A 25269-nucleotide genomic window follows, 5' to 3' on the forward strand; every position below is an offset into this window, starting at 1 on the left:
AAGTTCGGGTGCTTTCGGAAAGGGGCTGACAGGGTGAGTCTCAGGGGGAGCCTTTTGAAATGTGAATTGAAAATTGTATTAGTGGCTTCTAGGAACGTCCATCAACTCCACTTACTGAGTGTGGCTCCGAGCCTGGCCGCGGCGGATGCTACCAAGAGCCAGGCACAGCCGGGCCTCGGAAGAAAGTCGGAAGCCCGAAAGGGTGTGGGCGCTCCGGGAGTCGAACGCGGCCCCTTGGCCGCCACGCGCCAGCGGCTCCGCGGGGACTCGCGTTCCGGTGAGGGAGCCCCTGCGTGGCGCGCGTGAGGCGGGAGTGCGGGGTCCTGGCCCGCCGAGGGCGCAGTCAGCTGGGTCCGCGCAGCCGCACTCGGCGCGCCGATTTCGGGCTCCTCCTCTCGACTCCGTAGTAAGCATGGCGGCAGCGGCGTTCGTGGTCCCTCGGGTGAAACAGAAAGCGGGAGCTACGCGGAGAGGGAGCGAAGAGCGGGGCTGAGGCGGCGCCGTCACTGCCGGGAAACAACCCCAATAGTCAGCGCGCCGGCGGCCGCGGCGGCCCCGAGAGCTGACTCTGCAGCTGAGGTAGAGACAAAACGATCGGGAACCCTAAGAAGAAGCGCCAGAGGTGCCGCCTTCTTCTGCCTCAGAACGGCGTGACTCGGAGGTGAGAGTGCGGGCACTCCCTCTGCGCGAAAGGCGAGGGACGCCGAACCGTCCCAACCCCGTCCCGCCCCGGATGAGGGGCCGCGGAAACCGTTAGGTTGGGACTGAGGGCCCGGGCACCCTCCAGGGCTCGGCCCCGTCGGGGGGCCCGGCCCACTCCCTTATGTGGGCGCGCTGTTGGGCACAGGGGCAGTGGGACCGGGGACAAGACCCGTCAACTTGTCGGGCACCTGTCGGGGCCGAGCCTCGCCGGGACGCGCTTACGGGGGCGCGGCTGGGGGCGCCATCCAGCCCGAAAGGAGGCGGCATCTAGCACGAGGGAGGCGGCGCGGGTGCTCGGGCGCCACTCCTCTCTGTCCCCCGCCTCCTCCCCGCGGCGAGCCGCGTAGCTCCAGAGGGCTCGGGCTCGGGGGCGGTTGCGGAATCCTCCCGCTAGGATCGGCCAGCAACCGCCGTGCCTTCGGCTTTGGCCGCCCGGCATCGGCCGAAGTTGAATGCTTTTCTGAAGAGAGTTTCCCCCGCTCATCTTGGGGTTAAAACCTCGAAAACCCGCCCTCTGTGTTTGATCCTGCGTGGCTGCTGCCAGTACCTGGCAGTTCCTCTCTCCGGGCGAGTTAACCACCTGTTCAGTCGGGAGGTGGACTCCGGGTTGCAGTCTTCTCCCGGTTTAACAGCCTGGATCTTCGAACTTTTGACACAGCTTTGGAAACGACGTCGTGTGTTAGGTAAAGGAAAATGAACAGATAATTTCTTTGTCAAATTGCGAGCAGAAGAGGGGCTGTTTTAATGGATGTGGTCGTTAATTGTTCTTTTATTCAGAGTTACAAGCCTTGGGATAGTTTAGCGGGGGGAATGTGATGGTTTGCTGGCGGTGCTAGGGATTGTGAATTCGAGATTTTTTGTGAGATTTTGGGTAAGTTTCTTTGGACACCTTTGTGTTTGACCATCTATTAAATAAGAGCCACAGGCTGATGAGATTTTTTTTTTCTTTTTACGATATTATCCTGTGTTCTCTATGGGTTTTTAAAACTGAACAGTGTATTTTGCTTCTTACTATGGTCTGTGCTTTTAGTTCTTGAAACCAAAGTGTGTGTGTTTCTGTATTGTAGGAATGAAATAACAGTTGAACTCTTACTATAATATTTTATCACCATGCTGTTACCAGCTCCAGTACTAAACATATGCCACTCAGGAGTTTGAGCCATATGTTAGGCAGAAACAAATTGAGTTTTGTGGTTCTGATCTTGCGTTTGGATAAATGCTTAGTTTTTGTGTATTTACTAACTCTGTAATTCCTGTCATCTTGTATCACCTACAAAAATGCTCAAGTGAGTTGAATCCCCTGCCTTTTGGTTATTTTCTTGGTTGAATTAATTTTTCTTAAGTAATGAGATAAGGTGCTCACTGAGACAGATGGTGGGCCTAACAGAAAACAGTGATGAAGGATTTTTACTATATCTTTTGTAAAATATGACCTAAAATGTTGCTTTTAGCTTTGTAGCCCACTGATAGTTCTTGCTATCTAATAACATCAGTTAGTGGGAAAAAGGGATGATGACAGGAGAAACATCTTGTTAAAATGTTAATATTAAATCTTATATTTAAATTTTTCAGCACTACCACAATTAATTTTACTATATTGTCTTATTTTATTTCATAGGTCATTTATTAGTTTTCTATGTGTAGGTTAACTGGAAATTTTTTTATTCTAGGCTGGCTATCGTTAGCCACCTGTATGCTTCTGAATTAACTCCCTCTTTTTCCCTTTTGTCTGAATCCTCCAAATTATTGAATGCTCAGGAAAAATAAAATCCTGGTTAACACGGGTCTCAGTCAAGCATAGTTATAAAGGTGATTAGTGTCTCCCAAATTAATGATAAGCATTAAAAAAAAAACTGATTCTAGGATTATCTTCTTTTGGTGACGTCTGTGTCTTCACTTCTCTCTCCGTGTGAGTAATTGAGACCTGATTTATTTTAACACACATTTAATGATTACTCTTTACTAGTCACATTTCTGCAATATAATAAGCATATTTCATTACTAATTTAAAAATTTCTTCCCCTTCTCTGACCAGCCAGATATAGCTAGAGGCTGAGAGATCCTATAAAACCCCATAAAAAAAGAGGGAATGCATGATTCATATTCTCTTTGTTTTTTTATAGTTTTACTTAGGAAAAGAGCATTTAATTTATACTTTATCCATTTTTAGTAATATTTACTGTTTTAAAACATTTGTATTTTTTTAATGTTCATAACATCCAAGGTTTGTACATCTTTCAATTTGCTTGTATTTTTAAAATACAATTTAATGAAGTAATCAAAAGGGTTTTTTTTTTTTTAAAACATTCTTAGTGCATGTTTGAAAGAAAATGAATCTAGATTGTGTCTTTGAGAATGGTGTAGGGATATACACATTATTTCCAATTTTGTTAGCCAGATAACTAAGTGATTGGTGATTCTCGTTTTTTGTTTTTAAGCAATGGCTAGCAGACTTCAAATAAATTCACAATATTGTAATTCCAAAGGTTTAGAATATGGTGCATGTTTATTCCATTGAGCCTTTTACTGCTTCAGTTTATCACATTGCAAAACAAGAAATATGGCCCCCATGTGTATTAATGTCAAGAGCTACTTGTTAAAGGAAAATTAGTGGCCATTAATATTGAAAGGCAAATTTTGTACTTTTACATGTATTGTGAGCTTTTATAATTTTCTTAATATTTTGGTCTTATTTCAGAGAATTATTCAGTGGTCTCTTTTTATATTTTTATTCTTACCTTTCTGTCCTCCCACTATCGTGATTTTGCTTGTCTTTAATGTATACTTTCAAGTTTGCTGTATAGCCTATGGTCTTCCATCAGGTTCCTTTCTGGGTGTCATCTTTCGATGTTTCCAATCACTTATTACCCATTACCAGTCCTTGGGCTATTTTTTCCTCCAAGATTGAGAAACGCACCTGGGAGATGGCATGTGTTTACAGGGTGATGTGATGTTATTAAATTGGGGATGCACACATAGTGTGATGTCTTCCTTCCTTCAAGTAGTTTACAAACTAGTTGGGGATGCTAAACTAATAGTATCATTAGCAAAAAATGTAATGTGGTATTATTAAGTTGTATGATACGAACTGGAATTTAAAGGGAAGTGAAGCCTATGAGGGCTAGAACAATCTTGGAAGGCATCTGGAGGAAGTCAGAGGAAACTAGAATGGATTTAGATAACAAAAGGAAAGGCATTCCAAAAGAGATTCACAGGCAGAGTTGGAAGTAGTAGTAGAATAAGTAGTCGGAGAGCATCCAAACACAGAAATTGGGAGGAAGAAAGAAAGAAAGTTAGGTTGAGATGTTAGCTTAAACACCAGGGCATCAGAAGAGGAAAATAGGCAGAGCTGGACAAGACAGTTTGTATCATTAGGAACCTATCACTAAAAGAACTATACCTCAGCTTTGACATATTAACAGCTTAAGCTTTATGTATAATGGATAGCTTATATGTGTTTGTTTATATGGCTTAGATCAGGGGTCACCCAACTTTCTCTGTAGAGTGCTAGATAATTAAATATTTAGGTCTTGCAGGCCATTTACAGTCTCTGTTGAATGTTCTTTTTTGTTTGTTTTTTATAATCTTTTAAAAATGTAAAATTTTACATTGTTAGCTCAAGAGCCAAACAAAAACAAGCCATCTGTGGACTGGATTTGGCCAGGCGGCCTAGTTTGTTGACTCCTAGGTATAATTGGCAAAGTAATTGTCCATATAGCACATACTGTGAAATGTCTTCTATCAATCATCTTGTCTATATGGTTGTTTGGTGCGTTGTAGGACTATCGTGTATGTATTTTTCCTTACGTTATACTAAAAGAAAATATGCAGAAATAAGTGCTACTGTAATTGTTTTGTGGCCAGACTTCTAATAAGAGCCTAGAATAGGTCTCAGAATTAGGAAGTGAAAGACGAAAAGCCTTTGAGTCAGGCCTTACTACAGTGAAAATAGCTACACAGTGGCTTGATGTAGAATTTGTATAAGGTTAGGTATATCAACTGCCTGTGCTGGTTTTACATTTTTTAAAACACAGCTGGCAGTTTAAAAACTTTGTCTAGGGTGCTGGTGGTCTGTAAGTGACAACAGGGGAGCAAGCCGTAGGGAACTTTGTTTTTAGAAATAGCCTAGAATGAGTTAATAAAAGGATAAACAGTTGGACATTCTGCACTATTCCAGGAAAAATCACTGTGTTATGGAACAGTCTAATAATTGATATTCACATTGGTGAGCTTGAGTTATCAAGAAAAGATTTTATCATATGCACATTAAGGCGTGGAAGAAAGACCTAAAAATCTCTTTACAAATATTTCAATTAAGATTATTTTAAGATAAGCTATGGTGATTTAAAGGATAAGTATGGGCTATTTTGAAAAGTAATTTACATGAAACATCTCTCTGAAGTTTCTAAATATGTAGATATATATTTCTAAGGCAGTTCTGTTTCCTTCAATATACTGTTTCATGTGCCATTACCAGGTGAATAGTGATGCCTCAGACTGTGGCTGCACAAATCAATTGGCTGGGGCTGCTCTATTTTTTGTGGCATCCAGAGAACAAAAATACAGCATTAGAGCATTTTTTCATTAAGCAGGCATTAGTATGTTCCGTATATCAGGGTTAGTATTAGGTGCTGGAAAAAGTACAGTTGTATAAGATGGGAAGCTACCTGGATAGAATCAATTATGTTTCTTTCTTCTTGTTAAAAACATTAGAACAACCAAACAAAATCATGAAACTTAACTTTTGTACTTTTATTTATGATTAGCATTTTTCATACTCAGTAAGTACATACACTACCATAATTTTTAAGGCAATATAAACCTTTTGAACTAAATAACAGCCTTTATAAATTGCTACTTAATACAATTTTTACTTTTTAAATTTTATTTTAAGAAGAAATTCATGCTCTCCCTCTTTCTTTCTTTTTTTTTTTTTTTTTTTGTAAATGCTTGAAACAGCTTCACCCCTCCAGCTGTTTCCGTTTGCTAAACAAGAGATAAAGTACCTTGGATGGTGACTCAAAAATCTAGTTCTTAGTTCCAACTTCACCACTTATTAGCTATATGATTTTGGGTTAGTTTCTTGCAATCTTGGTTTTCTAATCATTAAAATAGAGAATAATACCTGTTCTGTTTTCCTCACAGATATTATGAGGACCCACAGAGATGTTGGAAACCATAAAAGCATTAAAGTACATATCACAAAAGTGCTTACATTAATACTACTATATTGGAAGCAATGCAGCCCCTTTTTTTTTTTCCTAAAAAAAAGGGACCAGAGTTCAAGCTTTATCCTCCAAAGTTCTCTGTAAACATAGTATGTTTCCAGTAAACATTGAGTTTACTCAAAAGTTTTAACATCTTTCTTGGCAAAAGAATGCATATAAAAACTTTCCATTCTTATTAATCTTTCAGTACAGTCCGTATCCAGTGCCTCTGTCCCTTTTTGCAAGGGAAACTGATCTTCTGTTTCAGACAACTTCAGCTGTTCTTTCCATAGTGGGGCAAAAATATACAAAAAGTGCATTCCTTATGGTTTTCTTTTTTTCAAGGGGAAGACTATTTCTGTATTTATAGTAATAAGATCCACTTGTTGAGCTCATTGAATTTTAGGCCTATACTTGCTTATTTTTAAAATCCTATACAAACCTACCAGATATGTGGCAGTATTCTCATTTTACAGATGACCTATACTTCTGATTGACTTCCATATCGCTTCCTCCCTCGCTTCTTGAGATCTCTTACACGCTAGTTGCTAGAAATATAAAGTATGATGTATACTTTGAAGTAAGCTTTGGTGTAAAAAGTTACCTAAGTTTGTTAAATTAGATTGTGTATGTTAATTAGCCTCTATCAGAAATGTTTGGGGAAAAAAGTGTTTTATCTCTTTTCTTTCTTCAGAATCCATATTTTAATATATATTTTAACTTTTTAAAAGTTAAAGGATTTCTCTTCACTGTCTACTTCCTCAGTGAGAGATTACTTTAATTGGTTTACATATATTGTCTTCTAAACCTACAGACACATAATTTGGGAGGCAAAAAAATCTTCCTGCTTCTCTAGGGGTTCTAAACAGATATTTAAGTACATTTTAAATCACAGTTTAGACTTTTATTAGAAAGTAATTACATGCTTTGCTTCATAGAAGTGTATGTCATATACAACAACTGCTTTTGTTGAGCCATAACTTGAAGGTTACTCATTTCATTTACTTTAAAATCAGTTCTTAAGATTTGCTTAAATAAAAAGTGAAAACAGTTCATAATTTGTAATTTTGTTATGTTTAAATTTTCTAATTTATTTTTGTTTTCTGAAGACAGATATTCTCATTATGTCTTTGTTCTTATGACTTGATTTTTTTCCGTGTAATATTTTCATTTGCAGTATATACTTAGAAAGGCCATTTTAGCATAATACCTTCATAGTTTATGAAGTACCGTTTTGTTTCGTTAGTAACTGTTAGGATCAACTTTTCCTGACACTTCAAATTGGTATTCCTTAAATGCCGTAGTATGTTAGCAAAATTTTTTTAATCACTTGAACCTTACTAAAACTGGCCTAATGTGTGTGACGGAGTAGCCTTTGGGAAAATATAGGGGCAACTGCCCTTCTAACCATCTTTTAGGCTGCTTCCAGGATGTTTAAAAAACATGAATTATTCAAATCATTCTCCAGATTGAGGAATTAAAATCACAGCACAATTCCTGCTGCATTAATTATAATCTCCTTTGTCCGTTAAAGTCCATACTCTGTTGATATCCTATTATTGTGTCATCATTTCCTACCTCTTTACAACTTTGTAGTATAGTGTAGAAAACATGTTTCACATTAGGCAGCCATAGAATTGTTTCTTGACTTCTGCTCATACTGGCTGTATAGAAACATGAGTGTGCTACTTTACCTGTATGAGCCTTGGTTCCTTCATTTTACAGTGTAGTAGTAATAGTAGCTGTCTCCTAATATAGGCTGTACAAGAATTAAAAGATAGATCCTATTTATCATGACAAGTAAGACACTTGCCATAGGACATTTATATCTAGAACTTTGACAGACATGCCTGAGTCACTCGGGTGTTTTGCATATCATTCATTTATTCATCTGTCGGTCATTTGTTGAACATTTAAAATGTCCTACTTAGAATATGAATGTCACACTCCCTTCCCTTTAGAAATTTACAGAATGGGATAAGAGATAATATGTAAATAAATACCTATTTTTAAATAATTAAAATATCTCTTGTGTCTTTCCACTTGTGTGAGTCTTTCCTGTCTTTTAGTACTTAACTGCCAAATGTTTCCATAATACCCGCAGAGTATCTGGATTGTATATATCATACTGTAGTGTATATATGTTTTTTACTTGTCTGAGTCAGCCATTCAACTATGAACTCCTTGAGTTTGACCAGTACTGCTGGAGTCAGCAACTTTTTTAATATAGGAGAAGATAGTAAATATTTTAGGCATTATGGGCCATATGGGCTCAGTTGCAGCTGCTTAAAACTGTGCTATAGGAGCACAAAAACAGCCATAGATAGATTATAAACAAAGGGCATGACCTTGTTCCTGTTGAACTTCATTTATGAAAATAGGCAGCAGACCAAATTTGGCCCACAGGCCTTAGTTTGCTGACCTCCACAATGATGCGTGCGTACCCTGTGCTTGACAAATAAAAGGCACTCAGTAAATAGTGTGATTAATAGGTACTAAACACTTTCTATGTTCTGGGTGTTGTTGCAAAAAACTTTACATGTATCACTTTACTTAAGCCTTACAACAACTCTCTGTGGTAGATACTATTATCACCAAATGTCATAGAGTAATAGTAGAAGCACTTTCATTAAAAGACAGGAACAGGACATTGGTCCAAAAGTTTAGGCAATACATTAAGAACAAGAAAAATAATTAACGTTTAAATAAAGGGGGGAAATGTATCACTATTATTATTTAGAGTTAATGTGACTGTTTACAAATACAAATAAATATAATACAAATACAAATAACAAAAAAATACAAGATAATCAATGGAAAATGATTTGAGTTAAAAAATTTTCAGTAAGCTGATTGGCTCTAAGATAAACTTAGAAAATTCATTAGCCTTCTTATATATCAACAATAACCAACTATGAAATACAGCAATAAGAAGTAGCACCTTAAATTATAAAAACTTCAGATTTTAAAATGTGTAATAGCTATGTGAAGGAAACTACAAAAAGATGTGAATGGATGGAGGAATATTCCTGAATGTGTCAACTTAATGCTATAAAAATGGCAGCTTTTACTAAATTATTCTATAAAGTCAATATAGTTCTAATCAAAAATTCAACAGGATTTTAAAAATGGAATTTGATAAACTGATGGTTCAAGTTTTGAGAAGGGAGCATGCACAAGAATGGCTAAGTAAATTTCAAAAAGAAGTATAATAAATGTGAATATCCCCATTAAAGATCAAAACATTATAAAATGACAATTAAAATGAGAATTTGGAGTAGGAACAGGCATCCTGATCAAACAGAATAAATTCAGGAGAAGATTTATGGATAAAGATTTGTAGGATAAATGAGTGATTAATGGAAGTACTAGTCTATAAAGGGTGTGGGACAATTGACTGTCTAATTGAAATAAAGATAGGTACCCACTTCGTGACACTCTCAAAACTAAGTTGCAGGTGGACTAAATGTTGATAAATAAAAAATTTTTGAGTAGAGAAGGCCTTTTAAGTGAGACATCAAACTTAGATGCCATTTAAAAAGGAAGGCAAGCAATTGACTGGGATAATATATTCCACATGTAATAAACAAAATTAATATTCGAGGTATACAATATGAAAAAGATAACTGATAGAAAATGGGAAAGAATGTAAGCAGGAAATTTATAGAAGTAGAAATATTGGTAGCCTGTTAAGTTTTGAATAAATACTATTGAACCGAGTATAAATAGTATCATCTCTATAAGAGAAAATTTTAGCAGTATCTGTCCATTTTAAATGTACATTCTCCTAAACCCGAAGTCTTATTTCTATATGTCTGTAATAAAGAAATACTATCATATGTTCACGGAGAGTATTACATGATTATTCCATGCAGAGCTGGGTGCCGTGGCTCATGTAATCCCAGCACTTTGGGAGGCTGAGACGGGCAGATCACGAGGTCAGGAGTTCAAGACCAGCCTTGCCAACATGAAACCCATCTCTACTAAAAATACAAAAAACATTAGCAGGGTGTGGTAACGGGCGCCTGTGGTCCCAGCTACTTGGGAGGCTGAGGCATGAGAATTGCTTGAACCTGGGAGGCAGAGGTTGCGGTGAGCTGAGATTGCACCACCGCACTCCAGTCTGGGCGACACAGTGAGACTCTGTCTCAAAAACAAACAAACAAAAAAAAAGTATTACATGATTATTCCATGCAGAGGAGGAAATGTATGAAGGAAAACTGGAAGTAATAAGGTCATCATTAGAACAGTTAAATTATGGTGTGCCGTTACACTACAATATTAGATACTTATGAAAAAACATGTAATAGATATAGATGTACTTCTCAAGATATTTGACATGAAAGGGCAAGATACAGTATAATACATACACAAAGGCACAATTCATACACACACATACACACAAATACAATTACCCAAAAGCAGTGCATGTAATTTTGTTTATATAACACCCAATCCCAGGAAACCTAATGAAAAAACATGAAATAGATATAGATGTACTTCTCAAGATATTTTACATGAAAGGGCAAGATACAATATAATACATATACAAAGACACAATTCATACACACACACACACACACACACACACACACACACACAGATACGGTACAGAAAAGTATATGTAATTTCGTTTATGTAGCACCCAATACCAGAAAACCTAATATACAGGTAAGTGCAGAGAAAAAGACTGGAAGGGTACAACACAGTCATTAGCTATAGAAATAGAAGTTGGATTAGGGATTAGGAAAGAGTTAAAAATAATGTTTGTATGTATATTTTCAGGTATAAGCAAGTACAGCCTTTGTAATGTAACAAACATAACAACACATGTGAGGCTTTGTTATGATTGGTCCTGATTAGGACCATTCCTTCTAGGTGGACAGTTTTGATTTATGTCTGTTTTCCCTGTGTAATTTTTAATAGCACTTGCAGAAGCTTCCCAGTTGGTGTCTGAAGTCATTGGTGTTTTTAGAAATAGCAGTTTCAGAATAGTATTAGATCTGAAGCCATGTTAAAGTGGGTGAAAAAAGTGAGAATTTTACTAGTGATTTGTAACCTCTATAACCACAACTCAAACAAGACAAAGTGCTTTTTATTTTCAGAGTTTCTGTTGTAAAAACCCTTTTCAAGTTATAATATCGAATGTAATTGTTTTCAAGACCCATATGTCTGGATATTTTGATCCTTACCTTTAATATTAGAACTTAATATTTTAAGACAGTTAATGATAGAGGTCAAGAGAGAAATCAGAAGCTTGAGAGGAAAATAAAGAGAAGGAAGATTTTTTTAAAAAGAAGATGAGGGAAGATGAGTATGTTTAGAGGCTTTCTGTTGTGAATTTAGTTGCCAGTGTGTTACTGTGGCCAGAAAAATTACAGAAACTGCAGGTTTAGTCTTCAGTCCAAGTTCACACTGGTAGATATAACCAAGAATTTGAAGTTCTACAAGAGCAAAGTTAATCTCTAATACAAAAACTAAAGTCTTATATAATACTTCTTAAAAATAACTGTAAAATATTTGGAGGTTAAAATAGGATTGTCCCAGGTGTAGTTGCCTTTTGGCTCTAAAGGGTAGCCTGTGTGTTCCACAGACACTAGACACCTAAAGCTATATGTGGAACTTAAGTAGATGTTACTTAAAAAGAAAAGGCTGGCTCGTGCCTGTAATCCCAGCACTTTGGGACGCTGAGGTGGGCAGATCACCTGAGGTTGGGAGTTCAAGACCAGCCTGACCAACATGGATGGAGAAACGCTGTCTCTACTAAAAATACAAAATTAGCCAGGCATGGTGGCAGGTGCATGTAATCTCAGCTACTCGAGAGGCTGAGGTCGGAGAATTGCTTGAACTTGGAAGACAGAGGTTGCAGTGAGCCGAGATCTCGTCAGGGAAACTGTCTCAAAAACAAAAAGAAAAAGAAAAACTGATCTATGTGCACACTATCAGTCCTTTAATGGATTGGGGTTGGTTTCTTGGAAGCAATTCTTTCTCTCTTGTTCCCATAGTTTCCTGACTGGAAGTATCATCTTGATCAAGATTTCTTTTGAAGTCTGTTTTAACAAGATTTTCATGTTAGTATTAAGGTATAATTTGTTAGTGGGACAATGGGGACTGTATTTCCTAAATGCTGAATTTAATTTAAATTTAGTATATCTGACTAAGAAGGGTAAGGACAGTGGCTCTGAATGCTCCCTTCCCTTTTAAACCTTTTTTCACTTAGGGGGCATAATACCCTTTCCTTCTTTCCAGTGGATATGGGATTGGAGAAGAATAAGATAAATAAGTTATAGTAAATTTGTTGCTAACAGTCTGTGTAAATTATTGATTTCTTTGTAAGTGTATGAATACTTTCATTAGGTTAAATTGTTGATATTTTAAAGGTTTTTACCTCAGTGGCAATTTCATATGGTTTGACCTATTACACTACAAAACTATAGCTATAATCACTGCCCTATATATAAAAATGTTATTGAACTTACACAAAAATACACTGTAACATTTAAATAGCATAAATTTGTGCTTGCTTTGGCAGCACATATGCTAAAATTGGAATGATGCAGAGAAGATTAGTGTGGCCGCTGCGCAAAGATGACACGCAAATTCATGAAGAGTTCCACATTTTTCAGACTTTAAACCAACAAAGATCAAAAAAGACAAAGAAGGACATTACATAATGGCAAAGGAATCAATGCAATAAGAAGAGCTAACTATTGCACCCAATACAGGAGCACCCAGATTCATAAAACAAGTTCTTAGAGACCTACAAAGAGACTTAGACTCCCACACAATAATAGTGGGAGACTTTAACACCCACTGTCAATATTAGATCAGCAAGATAGAAAATTAACAAGGATATTAAGGACTTGAACTCAGCTCTGGATTAAGTGGACTTAATAGGCATTTACAGAACTCCCCATCCCAAAGCATAAATTCATGAACAGTACATCACTGATGAAATGTACAATATCCAAGCAAAATTGGAATGTTTATGAATACCTTTAGCAACAGTTAAAGCCAAAAATATTGTTATTGCAGATATGCATCATTATACACTACAGGGTTAAACAACCTTCTTCAGAAACTAAGTTGCATATGAGAATGATAAAAACCAAAATGTAGTAATTTGTAATTTAAAAGCTTGTAGTATGGCTAGGTGCTGTGTGGCTCCCACCTAATAATCCCAGGACTTTGGGAGGCTGAGGTGGGAAGATTGCTTGATCTCAGAAATTTGAGACCAGCCTGGGTAACACAGCAAGAACTTGTTTTTACTAAATAATAAGTAAGTAAGCAAGCAAGCCAGGCATGGTGACACATAGCTGTAGTCCCAGCTACTTTGGAGGCTGAGGTGGGAGAATCACTTAAGCTCAGGAGCCTGCAGTGGGCCATGATTGTGCCACTGCACTCCAGTCTGGGTGAGTGAGTAATTTATAACTTAAAGCTATCAGACTTGAAAACCCTAAGTGTTCAGCAAAGTACTGATAAACATATACATTTAAAGAAAGTACCCAGGGCTGGAAAAGAGCCAACCAAAAAGATTGTATAGAACAGTATCCAAGCTCACACAGGGCCAGAAGAGCCTGTTTCCACTAGCTAGAACAGAAAGCCTGATAATTCATAAGGCATTCAGTGGAGTACTCTGGAGGGTTTTGCATTAGTAGTGGGTAATAGTTACAGATTAAATGCAACTCTGTTCTTGCCTAACCATGTTAAAACCAAGTCCCAAAGGATCAAACTATGTCGTAGTCCCTTAGCCACATCTTAGAACAAATCTTGAGATTATTTATAGGAATACAAAAATATCCAATAGCCAAAAAGATAAAGTTCACAGTATCTTACATTCAGTTCAGATTACTGAATCTGCAACAAAGCAAGAAAATACAAACCATATTGAGAAAAATTAATCACTTCAGATTGGCCTTTAAATGATATTGATGATAATAATCATTAAAACAGTTATGACTGTTGGAGAAACTAACAAAAAGATTGAATATGTTAAGTAGAGATACTGTCTAGATTAAAATTATGTGTCAAAGATATACTACATGTGATTAATGACATGTTAGACTTTGTCAAAGGAAAGGTTAGTTTACATGAAGATAAAGCAATAGAAACTATCCAAAATAATGCACAGAAGAAACAGAAGAGAATTTGGAGAACTGAAAAAGCCTTCGAAATAATGGTCATTTTCCAAAGTAGATATAAACTATAAACCAATAAGCACAATAACCATAAGAAAGATGAATACAACTCTACTAAGACACATCATAATCAAGTCACTTAAAATAAATGATAAAGAGAAATCTTAAAAGTAGCCAAAGAAAAACAGAACAAAGATAAGGATGACATCAGATCTCTCAGTAGAAACAATGTAAGCTAGAAGACAATGAAGCAATATCTTTAAAACATTTTTTTATAAAAGCTGTCAACCTAGGACTTTTTACCCAGTCAAACTATCTTTCAAAAGAGAGGCAAAATAAAGATTTCAAATTTACAAAAGCTGAAAGAATTGATCACTTTCAATCCTGAACTAAAAGACATGATAAATAGAGTCCTTCAAGCAGGAGGAAAATTAAACCACATGAAAGCTTGGTCACAAGGAATTCAGAGTACTGGAGATGGTAACTACCTGGGCAAATATATAAGATTTAGAAAAAAATTATTATATAAATATCTTTAAAAGACAAATGGCTATTTAACATAAAAATGATAACAGTTGCCATGTGTGGTAGCCTGTAATCCCAGCACTTTGGGAGGCCAAGGCAGGCAGATTGCTTGAGCTCAGGAGTTTGAGACCAGCCTGGGCAACATGGTAAAACCCCGTCTCTCCAAAAAACAAACAAACAAACAAAAATTAGCCAGGCGTGGTGGTGTGTGCTTGTAGTCACAGCTGCTTCAGAGGCTGAGTTGGGAGGATCACTTGAACCCAGGAGGCAGAGATTACAGTGAGCTGAGATCACCCCACTGCATTCCAGCCTGGGCAATAGAAACCCTGTCCTCCCCTCCAACCCTCTAAAAAGTGATGACAATTATTGTGAGGTTTAAAACATGTAAAGGTAAAATATACAATAATAATAGCAAAAATCCCAGATAAATTGCAGATTTATTGTTATAAGGTTCTGATACATATTCCTAAAGTAGTATATTACTTGAAGGTAGACAATAATAAGAAAAGACACATATTGTAAACTCTAAAGAAACGACTCAAGTAACAAAGAGTTGTAGCCTATAAATCAACAAGAGAGAGGAGATGATATAATAGGAAATAATTCAAAATGAAGCAGTTAGAGAGGAAAAAGGGGACAAAGAACATTTCAAACATACAGCAAGATAGTGATGTAAATCCAGTCATATCAACAATCACATTAACATAAATGGCCTAAACACCACAGTTAAAAGTCAGGGATTGTTGGATTCAGTTTTTTTAAATTAAGACCTAAACATATCACATCTACAAGAAATCCAATTTAAGTAAGTTAAAAGAAAGGAAAAAGATAATACCATGCTGACACTATCCAAAATAAAACTGAGATCACTAAGTTAAATCAGAAGTTAGGTTACAGAACAAATAATTATTACCAGGGATAAAGAGGATTATTTCATAATAACAAAGGGATTAATTAAGAGGGCATACAATTCTGAATGTTTATGTATCTAATATAGGAACTTGCCTGGGCGCAGTGGCTCACGCCTGTAATCTCAGCTCTTTGGAGGCTGAGGGGGTGAATCACTTGAGTCCAGGAGGTCAAGACCAGCCTGGGCAATGTGGTGAAACTCTGTCTCTACAAAAAATACAAAAGTTAGCTGGATGTGGTGGCACACACCTGTAGTCTCAGCTACTAGGAAGGATGAGGTGGGAGGATTCCTTGAACCTGGGAGGTTGAGGCTGCAGTGAGCTATGCTCACACCACTGCACTCAAGCTTAGTGACACAGCAAGACCCTGTCTCAAAAAAAAAAGAAGAGAGTATTTCTTAATGTATGCTAGAACTTTAAAGAGAAATACAGATGTTCTTTAATTCGTGATGGAGTTATGTCTCAATAAACCCATAGTAAGTTAATAATATGTCAAAAATGCATTTAATTCACCTAACCTACTGAACATTGTAGCTTAGCCTAGCCTATCTTAAATGTGCTCAGAACACTTACATTATCATATGGTTGATGAACAAAATCATCTAACACAAAGCCTATTTTGTAATAAAGTGTTGAATGTCTCATGTAATTTATCAAACTCTACTGAAAGTGGAAAACTGAATGGTTGTATGGATACTTGATATATGGTTTCTACTGAATGTGTGTATCTTTTGCTTCATAGTAAAGTCCAAAAATTGTAAGTTGAACCATCGCAAGTTGGGGATTGTCTGTACACAAGTATGTAATTTTAGCAGAGATTTTAGTACCCTTCTCAATAATTAGTAAAACAAGTAGAAAGAATGTAAAGCCTAAAACATTGAAATTTGTTAAATAAAACGTAGGAGAAAATCTCTCTAACCTTTCATTAGGCGAAGATTTCTTAGGTACAGCATCGAAAGTGCCATTCACAAAATGACAAATTCGTAAATTATACTTTATCATAATTTAAAACTTCTCTTGGAAAGACATTGGTAAGAGAATATAAAAGCAAGCCACAGGCTGGGAGAAAAATATTTGTAAATCACTTTTCTGGTAAAGGACTGCTATCCAGAATGCATAAAGCACTATCAAAATGTAATAATAAGAAAACAGTCTAGTAACTAAATGGGCAAAATAATCCAACAAATATTCAACCAAAAATATACCTGGTTGGCAAATCAGCACATGAAAACAACATCATTAGTCATGGAAATGCAAAGGCTCCAGTTTACAAATGGTTAGTAGGAAAATTTGAGGGATGACTGGTAAGTTCATTATCTTGATTATGGTTATAGTTTCACAAGTGTATTTATTTGTCAAAATTTATCAAATTGTACACTTTAAACATGTGCAATTTGATATATGTCAGTTATACCTCAGTAAAGCTATTTCAAAAACCAAGAGTAGGTGACACATTGTATTAGGTTGGTGCAAAAGTAATTGTGGTTTTTGCCATTGCTTTCAATTAAAAGTACCATTTGCACCATTAAAAGTAATGGCAAAAACTGCAATTACTTTGGTACCAACCAAGTATTTATGATAACTACTTGGCGCATGTTTGTTTAATAGCTTTAACTCATTACTCTGCCATTTCCCAAGAGTATGTGATAGTTTCAACTTTTTTTAATCTATAGGAAATAGCAATTTCAATCTGAGGATAGTATATCATACTCTCCTAGTATATTGATTTGACCGTAATATCCAAAAGCAATTAAAAATTCTTCATCAAACTTGATTCCTTTACAAATACTTTTATCCTTAGGTCAGTATTTTTATCTGTTTCTAGTTCAAGGATAAGAATGTATTCACATCTAGGATGAGGCCTTCAAGAATGAAGTATATACCTTACATTGTTATCAACTAAATCCTTATTATCAGTTAGTACTTAATGTAAAAATTTGTGTAGTCTTAGATTTATATGGTCCAGAGACTAGCCACATCAGCCTAACCTGGAAACTTATTAGAAATGTGATTTACTGGGCATTGAATTGAATTCCTCGGTGTGTGGTTCAGGAATCTGTTTTAATAATCCCTGCAGGTGATTCTGATACATACCAGGATTTGAAAGTGGTGGTCTTAAGCAACAATAAGACTTTAGATTTTTAGATACTTACAGTAGTTTCATTTTTAAAAATCTCATATGATAGCACACTTAAGATTTGTACATTTCTGGTAAAAGGAGTTTGGCAAAAAGAATTTTTTAATGAAGATTTGTACATTTCATCATATGTGAACTTTTTTTTAAATACCTAAAATACTGAATGCTAGTTGCACATGCCAGAAGCGTTTAGAGGTGAAGTATACTGATGTCTGCTACTTTGAAGTGCATTAAGAAAAGATCACTAGAGAATTATATGCAATTAAAACATGTCAATTTTAGAACCTAGGTGACAAGTATATGAGTGTTTACTGTTCAGTTATTTCAGCTTTTCTGTAGATTAAAAAAACTATCATAATATAAAATCCTTCCATTACCCCTTTTTATATTTTTGATCAAGAGAGTGAAATGTGCTCAGAATGTGCTCTTAGACAAAATAACGGTAGATGGTAATAGAGTTTTAGTATTTTAACAGCAATTATGAGTAAAAATATAGAAAACTGTGTTTCATTAGATGGATAATACATTTGTTAATCTTAGAAATTGGGTAATTGAGATTTTTCTAATCAAATTAAAATTGGATATTAAAGTGTGATCTTGTTAATGTTCTTTACCTCCATTGATTGTCTCTTCATAGAACCAAATGAAAGGATTCATCAGTTATATATGATCTAGTTAAAGTCAGTTTTAAGAACAGATACAAGTTACTGATTTTTTCAGAAATAAATAAAAAGATTAATGTGGTCTTCAGAAATAAAAAAAATCACTTGCTTTTAAAACATTATTAAAGTCATGACAATCAAATGGATATTACTTAGATTAAAAGAGATTTTTAAAGACGTGGCAAATGCGCATCTAATATGAATCCTGATTCAAACAAATTTTAATAAAAATTAACAAGACAATGCAAAATTTGAATACTGACTACATATTTGATGATTTAAGGAATTATTAAAGTGTGTGTATGATAACGGTTTGTAATTATGTTTTTAAAAGGAGTTCTTTCAGAGATACATATTGAAATATTTGCAAATGAAGTTTTGGAATGTCCTAGATGTGTTCACAATACTACAAGAGAGAAAGTGGGGTATAGATGAAACTAGACTGATCGTGAGTGGAAGCTGGGTGATGAGTACATGGGGTCATTCTATACATTATGTTTACATTGGTGTATGTTTAGAATTTTCCACAATAAAAGGTTTTAAGAAAGATAAAGGTTAATTTAATAGTTAATTTAAAAGTTAATTTACAGCATGATCTGAGAACTAAATCATCACTTACTACAGTGTTCAGTGGGAAAATATTTTCCAATTATATCTGACTTCAAAACAAATAATAATAAGGTCTCAATATGTTGCCCAGGCTGGTCTTAAACTCCTGGGCTCAAGTGGTCCTCCTGCTCCAGCTTCTCAAAGTGCTGGGATTACAGTCATGAGCCACTGGCAAGGATCAAAGGCCTTTATACTTATTTCTTTTTTTAAACTTTCAGATATATCTGAATTCTAAAAAAATACTGCAAAGTAGCCTATTTCTTAATTGAGGACCGATTTTTTTTTTTTTTTTTTTTTTTGGCATAACACTTAGTTACAGCCTGTTTTTGTACCAAATCTTACACTGTTTCTTTTCTACTTCCAATATCCAAAGAAATGAAAAAAGTGAGCATGGGGGAGAGAAAGAAAAGGAACTGGATTAAGCATAAATGTTTTGAATTATAAAAAGTTTTTTTTAAATTTAATATCTGTCATTGAAAATGATTCATAGCACTGTCTTCTTCCCATCCTTTCCCCTTCTTACTTTCTCTACCAATAAACATTTCTTTTATAAATCTAGAAGAAAAAAGCAAGATTGCCTATTACGTCTTCATAAAATTTCACATTAACATATGGAAATTTAAGGTGAACTGAAATGCATATAATTATATTTTTAAGAGCCATTTTTCTGTAGTACAGTTGATATCAAAGAAGGTAATTCAAAGAATTAGTCTTGGCAAAAATATAAAGTAACCTAATATCCTGTTCTTATTGTTAAATATAATCTATGAAATACTTGTTTTAGGTTTCTGATAAGAAATGATAGGATAATTTCACAGAGGGCTTCCCATGACTTTCATCTCAGGAAATTTCACCACAAATTATTTCAAATACCTTTTTTTAGTCTAATATAGTCAAGTTTAGAAGATAAAAAATCCAAGAATTAAAAATGAAATAGAAATCTAAATTGGAAAAGTACATTTTAGGATATCAGTTCATGAAATAAATTAGTAATTTGGATAATGTCCAAGTTCAAGCAAAATTTATTTAAATTCTTCTGAAAGGGTACTTAGATGGTTGAGAAGCCAGATATGTGTGATTACTTGTGGCTTTTTAAGACTATTAATTTTTAAATCAAAATTTTGATGGTGGTGAATGCCCATTGATGATAGACTGGACAGGGAAAATGTGGCACATATACACCATGGAATACTATGCAGCCATAGAAAATGATGAGTTTGTGTCCTTTGTAGGGACGTGGATGAACCTGGAAACCATCATTCTCAGCAAACTGGCACAAGAACAGAAAATCAAACACCGCATGTTCTCACTCATAGGTGGGTGTTGAACAAAGAGAACACATGGACACAGGGAGGGGAGCATCACACACTGGGGTCTGTGGGGGCAAACTAGGAGAGGGACAGCTGGGGGTGGGGAGTTGGGGAGGGATAACATGGGGAGAAATGCCAGATTGATGGGGAGGAAGGCAGCAAACCACATTGCCATGTATGTACCTATGCAACTATCTTGGATGTTCTTCACATGTACCCCAAAACCTAAAACGCAATAAAATATATATTAAAAAAATAATTTAAAAAATTGATGGTAGTGTAAATTGTTGGGGACGGCACGTCTGCCGGGGCTTCTCGACCTACGAGAGGGTCCCAAACTAGATGGGGTAGTGCACGGAAGAAAAGAAAGACAGACAGATGGGGTCTGGAGGGCTGAATAGGCAATGCTTAGGCAGGAACTTTATTTGTGCACAGGGTCCCAATATATATCTTCAGCTTACGGTAGCTGACGTCAGTGTGCTGTTGTATAGTGCATACAGTAAGAGGAACAGAAAGTTTCAGGGTTACAATCTTGAGTAAGAGATAAAATACTAGTAAACAAAGTTACACAATCAGGTGCAATAAAAGGTAGCAGAAGGGGCTCATTATCTTTAGTACAAGAACATATAATTATATAGTTAACAATCTACAAGAATCACAAGCTAAACCCTAAAACCATTATCTTTGTTAACAGCAGTCACAAAAATAGGTACAAGGCTAAACAATACTTGGTAAACAGAGTCATACATCAAGTCAAAGACAGGAACCGAAAAATGGGCACATTGTCTCCCATAACCACAAAGTTGTCATGCCCCGTCTAGTAAATCTTTCTTTAGAATCATCCATCTCTCAGCTCCTGCTTTCCCATAGCTCGACTGCCTTCAGTGGGAAACTGTGTCCGGGATCAAGCTCACCATCTGGCGAGGCCCGGATTACGAGGGGCCTCACACGGGAACGTTCCCCACAGTAAATCATATCCATATTACCTTGAGAAATAGAGAAAATGGGTTACCATAATCTCACCATCTTCTTACAATTGCTACTGTAATTTTGATATTTTTACCTAACATTTGTTCATATGTATATTTTTAAATACTCCTAAATTCTAGAGTTAAATGACTAAAATTCTGGAGTACAGTCAGCCTTCCATTTCTGGGAGTTCCACATCCATGGAGTTAATCAACCATGGATCGAAAATATTTGGAAAAAAATGGATTGTTGCATCTGTACTAAATATGTATAGACCTTTTCTTGTAATTCCCTAAACAATACAGTAACACTATTTACATAGCATTTATATTGTATTAGGTATTATAAGTCTTATAGAAGAGATGATTTAAATTATACAGGAGAATGTGCACAGGTTATATGCAAATACTATGCCATTTATATTAGGAGCTTAAAGTTTTGTGGATTTTGGCATCTTTGGGGATCCTGGAACCAATCCCCTGTAGAAACCAAGGAGCAACTGCATATGGTAGGCTTGTGGTTTCAGATATGGCTCTGGAAACCTATAGTTTTAATAGACACGTCAATAAAACCACATCAAAAGACACTGTATTTCGGCCAGGCGGCAGTGGCTCACACCTGTAATCCCAGTACTTTGGGAGGCCTACGTGGGCGGATCACTTGAGGTCCGGAGTTCCAGACCAGCCTGGCCAACATGGCAAAACCCCATCTCTACTAAAAATCCAAAAAATTAGCCTGGTGTGGTGGCAGGTGACTATAATCCCAGCTACTCAGGAGGCTGAGACAGGAGAATTGCTTGAAGCCAGGAGGCAGCGGTTGCAGTGAGCTGAGATCATGCCATTGCACTCCAGCCTGGGCAACAAGAGTGAGACTCTGTCTCAAAAAAAAAAAAAGACATTGGATTTTCAATCTAAATGTGTATATTTTTCCTATCAGTACTTCAGTTCTGCTGTTGCTGTAATCCAAAATGTAATCCTGCTTTGCATTTTCCTACATGTTTTTTAGACAAAAATAGCTGAAGTTTCAAACCTCAGGCCAAGCTTATTCTCATGAGCTATTTACCTTAGTTTCTAGGTCTAAGCTATTGTCATCACATATATAACAAATCTAGGTGGAATTAATGGATATGAATAATAAGGTTAAGGAAGAAAACTAGCAGAATACATGTGTAAGGAAACAAGAATGGATTAAGAATTATGGCAGCAACTGAATGAGAAAGCACCTAATAGTGTTATGAACTGAATGTTTGTGTACCCCTCAAAATTCATATGTTGAGCCCTAACCACCAATATGACAGTATTTGGAGGTGGACCCTTTGGAGATAATTTGACTTAGATGAGGTCCTGAGGGTGGGTCCCCATGATCGGATTAGTGTCCTTGTAAGAAGAAGAAGAGACCCGACCCGAGCTCGAATGCTCTCTACCTTATGGATAGGAGGAGAAGATAGCCATCTGAGAGCCAGAAAGAGGGCTCTCATGAAAAAGCCAACCGTGCTAGCATGCTGATCTTGGACATCTTGGCCTCCATAACTTAAAAATCATGTCTCGTTTAAAGCACCCAGACTATGGTATTTTGCTATAGTAGCCTAAGTCGAGTAAGACAGTAATTGGTACTGAGAAATGGGGAACTGCTATAACAAGTACCTAAAAATGTGGAAGTTGCTTTGGAACTGCATAATGGGTAGAGGCTGGAAAAGTTTTCAGGTGCATCCATTAAAAAAAAAAATGCCAAGATTGCTGCAACCAGACTGCCAAGGGCAGTTCCAGTGAGGGCTCACAAAGAAGAGGAGAGCTGGAGAGAAAGCCTCCATCTTCAAGGAGGGCACATAAAAATAATCATGAACAGAATGTGGTTTGAAACATGGGTGATAGGCCATTTTGATGAGGTCTCAGATGGAAATGGGGAGCATGTTTTGGACGATGGAGAAAAGGCAGTCCTTGTGATAAAGTGGCAAAGAATTTGACTGAATTATATTTATGTTCCAGTGTTTTCTAGAAGGCAGAACTTGTGAATTATTAAATTGGGAATTTAGGTAAAGAGATTTCTAAGCCAAGTGTTGAAGGAGCAATTTGATTTCTCTTCACTGCTTATGCAGGTTCAGCATCACTAATTTAAAAATCTGAAACCTAAAAAACTCCAAAATCTGAAACAGAATTCTGAGTTTTGACACGATGCCACAAGTGGACAATTCCATAATGTGACGGATTGCAGTTAAAATAGTCAAAACTTTGTTTCATGCACAAAATTATTTAAAATATGTAAAATTACCTTCTGGATATGTAAGATGTATATAAAACATAAATGAATTTCATGTTTAAACTTGAGTTTCATTCCTAAAATATTGCATTATGAGTAGGCAAATATTCCAAAATCTGAAAAAATGTGAACTCTTAAACACTTTTGGTCCCAAGCATTTTGGATAAGGGATACTCAACCTATAGTAAAATGTAAGAAGAGAGAAATGAATTGAAAAAAGAATTATTAAGCAAAAAGTCACCAGAACTTAAAGATTTGGAAAATTCTTGGCATGTCCATATTGTAGAAATGAGAAAGAACATTTGGAAGAGAATATCAAAGGTGTGGCTGGCTGACCATTTGCTAAGGAGATTAGTGTGGGTGTGTACCATGGACCTAATCAACCATCTCAACTGAAGCCAGGAATAGAGACAGATTATATTAGCAGAAACACTGCCAGCTGAGATGAAAGGAAATAGAGAACACAGGATAGAATGAAGGAAGGCTGTGATCACGCAAAATCATTTCAGAAAAGGGAAGACTCCAAAGGCAATTCAGAGGTCATCAGGGCTGCTCCTCCCACTACAGATCCAAAGTGCATGGGCTCAGAGGGCAAAGCTGCTTCCATCTCAGTTTTAAAGGGCAGGACTGCCCTGCAGCAGAGCTTCATGAGAAGGTCCCTATGAGAGCACTACATGGACAGGGCCACCAAGCAGAAGATACCGGTCACCTCACTGAGCCATGGGAGTTATGCTGCCATTTCAGTGTCTGGAAGGCAGGACCATCACCCCAGTGGATATGGAAGGCAAAACATCGAATCAAAGATGATGATCTCAAGCCTTAAGATCTAACAGCATTTGCCTTGGTAGGTTTTGGACTTGTTTCGGGTATGTCACCCCTTTTTTTCTTCTGATTTCTCCCTTTTGGAGTGTGAATGTCTGTCCTGTGCCTGCTGTTCCACCATTGACTTTTGCAGACACTTAACATAACTGGTTTCACAGAAGCTGGAGAGGAATTTTGCCTCAGGATGAATCATACCTCTGCCTTCACCCATATCTGATTTAGTTGATGTTTAGATGAGACTTAGGACTTTAGAGTTGATACTTCATTTAGTTAAGACTTTGAGAGTTGTTGGGATAGAATGCAAAGCACATGAATTTTGGAGAATATTTGTGTCTCTCCAGATTTCATATATTGAACCGCTAATCCCCAAAATGATAGTATTAAGAGATGGAGACTTTGGGAGATAATTGTTGAAAATAGTTAGGCTTATAGGAGATCATGAGGGTGGAGCTCCCATGATGTGATTAGTGTTTTTATATAAGAAGAGTAAGAGACATAGAGCTTCCTCTCTTCCTCATGTGAGGTAACAGCAAGAAGATAGCCATCTGGAAGCCAGGAAGAGGATCCTTACCAAGAACCAAAACTGCCAGCACCTAGATCTTAAACTTCCCAGCCTCCAGAACTGTGACAAATAAATGTCTGTTATTTCAGTTATACACTCTGTGTTTCTTTTTTAAATAGCAGACCAAGCTAAGACAGTTTGTAAATGTTTTCTCTCATTCCATAGATTGCTTCTTTACTCTGTTGATTGTCTTCTGATGCACAAAAGTTTCTTAAGTTTGAATAAGTCCCATTTGTCTGTTTTTGCCTTTGTTATGTGTGTTTTTGCTGTCATATCCAAGAAATCATTGCCAAATCCAAATTCATGAAGCTTTTCCCCATGTTTTCTTCTAGAAGTTCTACAGTTTGGTTCTTAACATTTGGCTCTTTAATCCATTTTGAGTTAATTTTTGTATATAGTGTAAGATAATCCAAATTCATTCTTTTGCATGTGGCTATCTAGTTTTTCATACATCATTTGTTG

General features: G+C 36.6%; 1 protein-coding gene and 1 non-coding gene across 3 annotated transcripts in view; both read left to right on the forward strand.

Annotated features, from left to right (window-relative positions):
• Positions 1 to 392: 392 nt before the first annotated feature.
• Positions 393 to 25269, forward strand: part of FNDC3A (fibronectin type III domain containing 3A) — a 193494-nt gene continuing 168617 nt past the window's right edge. Inside the window, exon 1 of one of the 2 annotated variants that reach the window (XM_012465127.3) lies at positions 393 to 661. The gene's annotated coding sequence lies outside the window, so the exon portion shown is untranslated. Of the gene's footprint in view, positions 662 to 1128; positions 1386 to 25269 lie in introns of those variants that run through there. The other variant, XM_012465128.2, reaches the window with a different exon arrangement.
• LOC135273878 (U6 spliceosomal RNA) lies at positions 12426 to 12532 on the forward strand. The gene has a single exon (XR_010341667.1). It is a non-coding gene; the product is annotated as a U6 spliceosomal RNA (small nuclear RNA).

Source organism: Aotus nancymaae, unplaced genomic scaffold, assembly GCF_030222135.1.
Source record: "Aotus nancymaae isolate 86718 unplaced genomic scaffold, 86718_ANA_hifiasm-v0.15.2.pri h1tg000009l, whole genome shotgun sequence".
Classification (NCBI taxonomy): Eukaryota; Metazoa; Chordata; class Mammalia; order Primates; family Aotidae; genus Aotus; species Aotus nancymaae.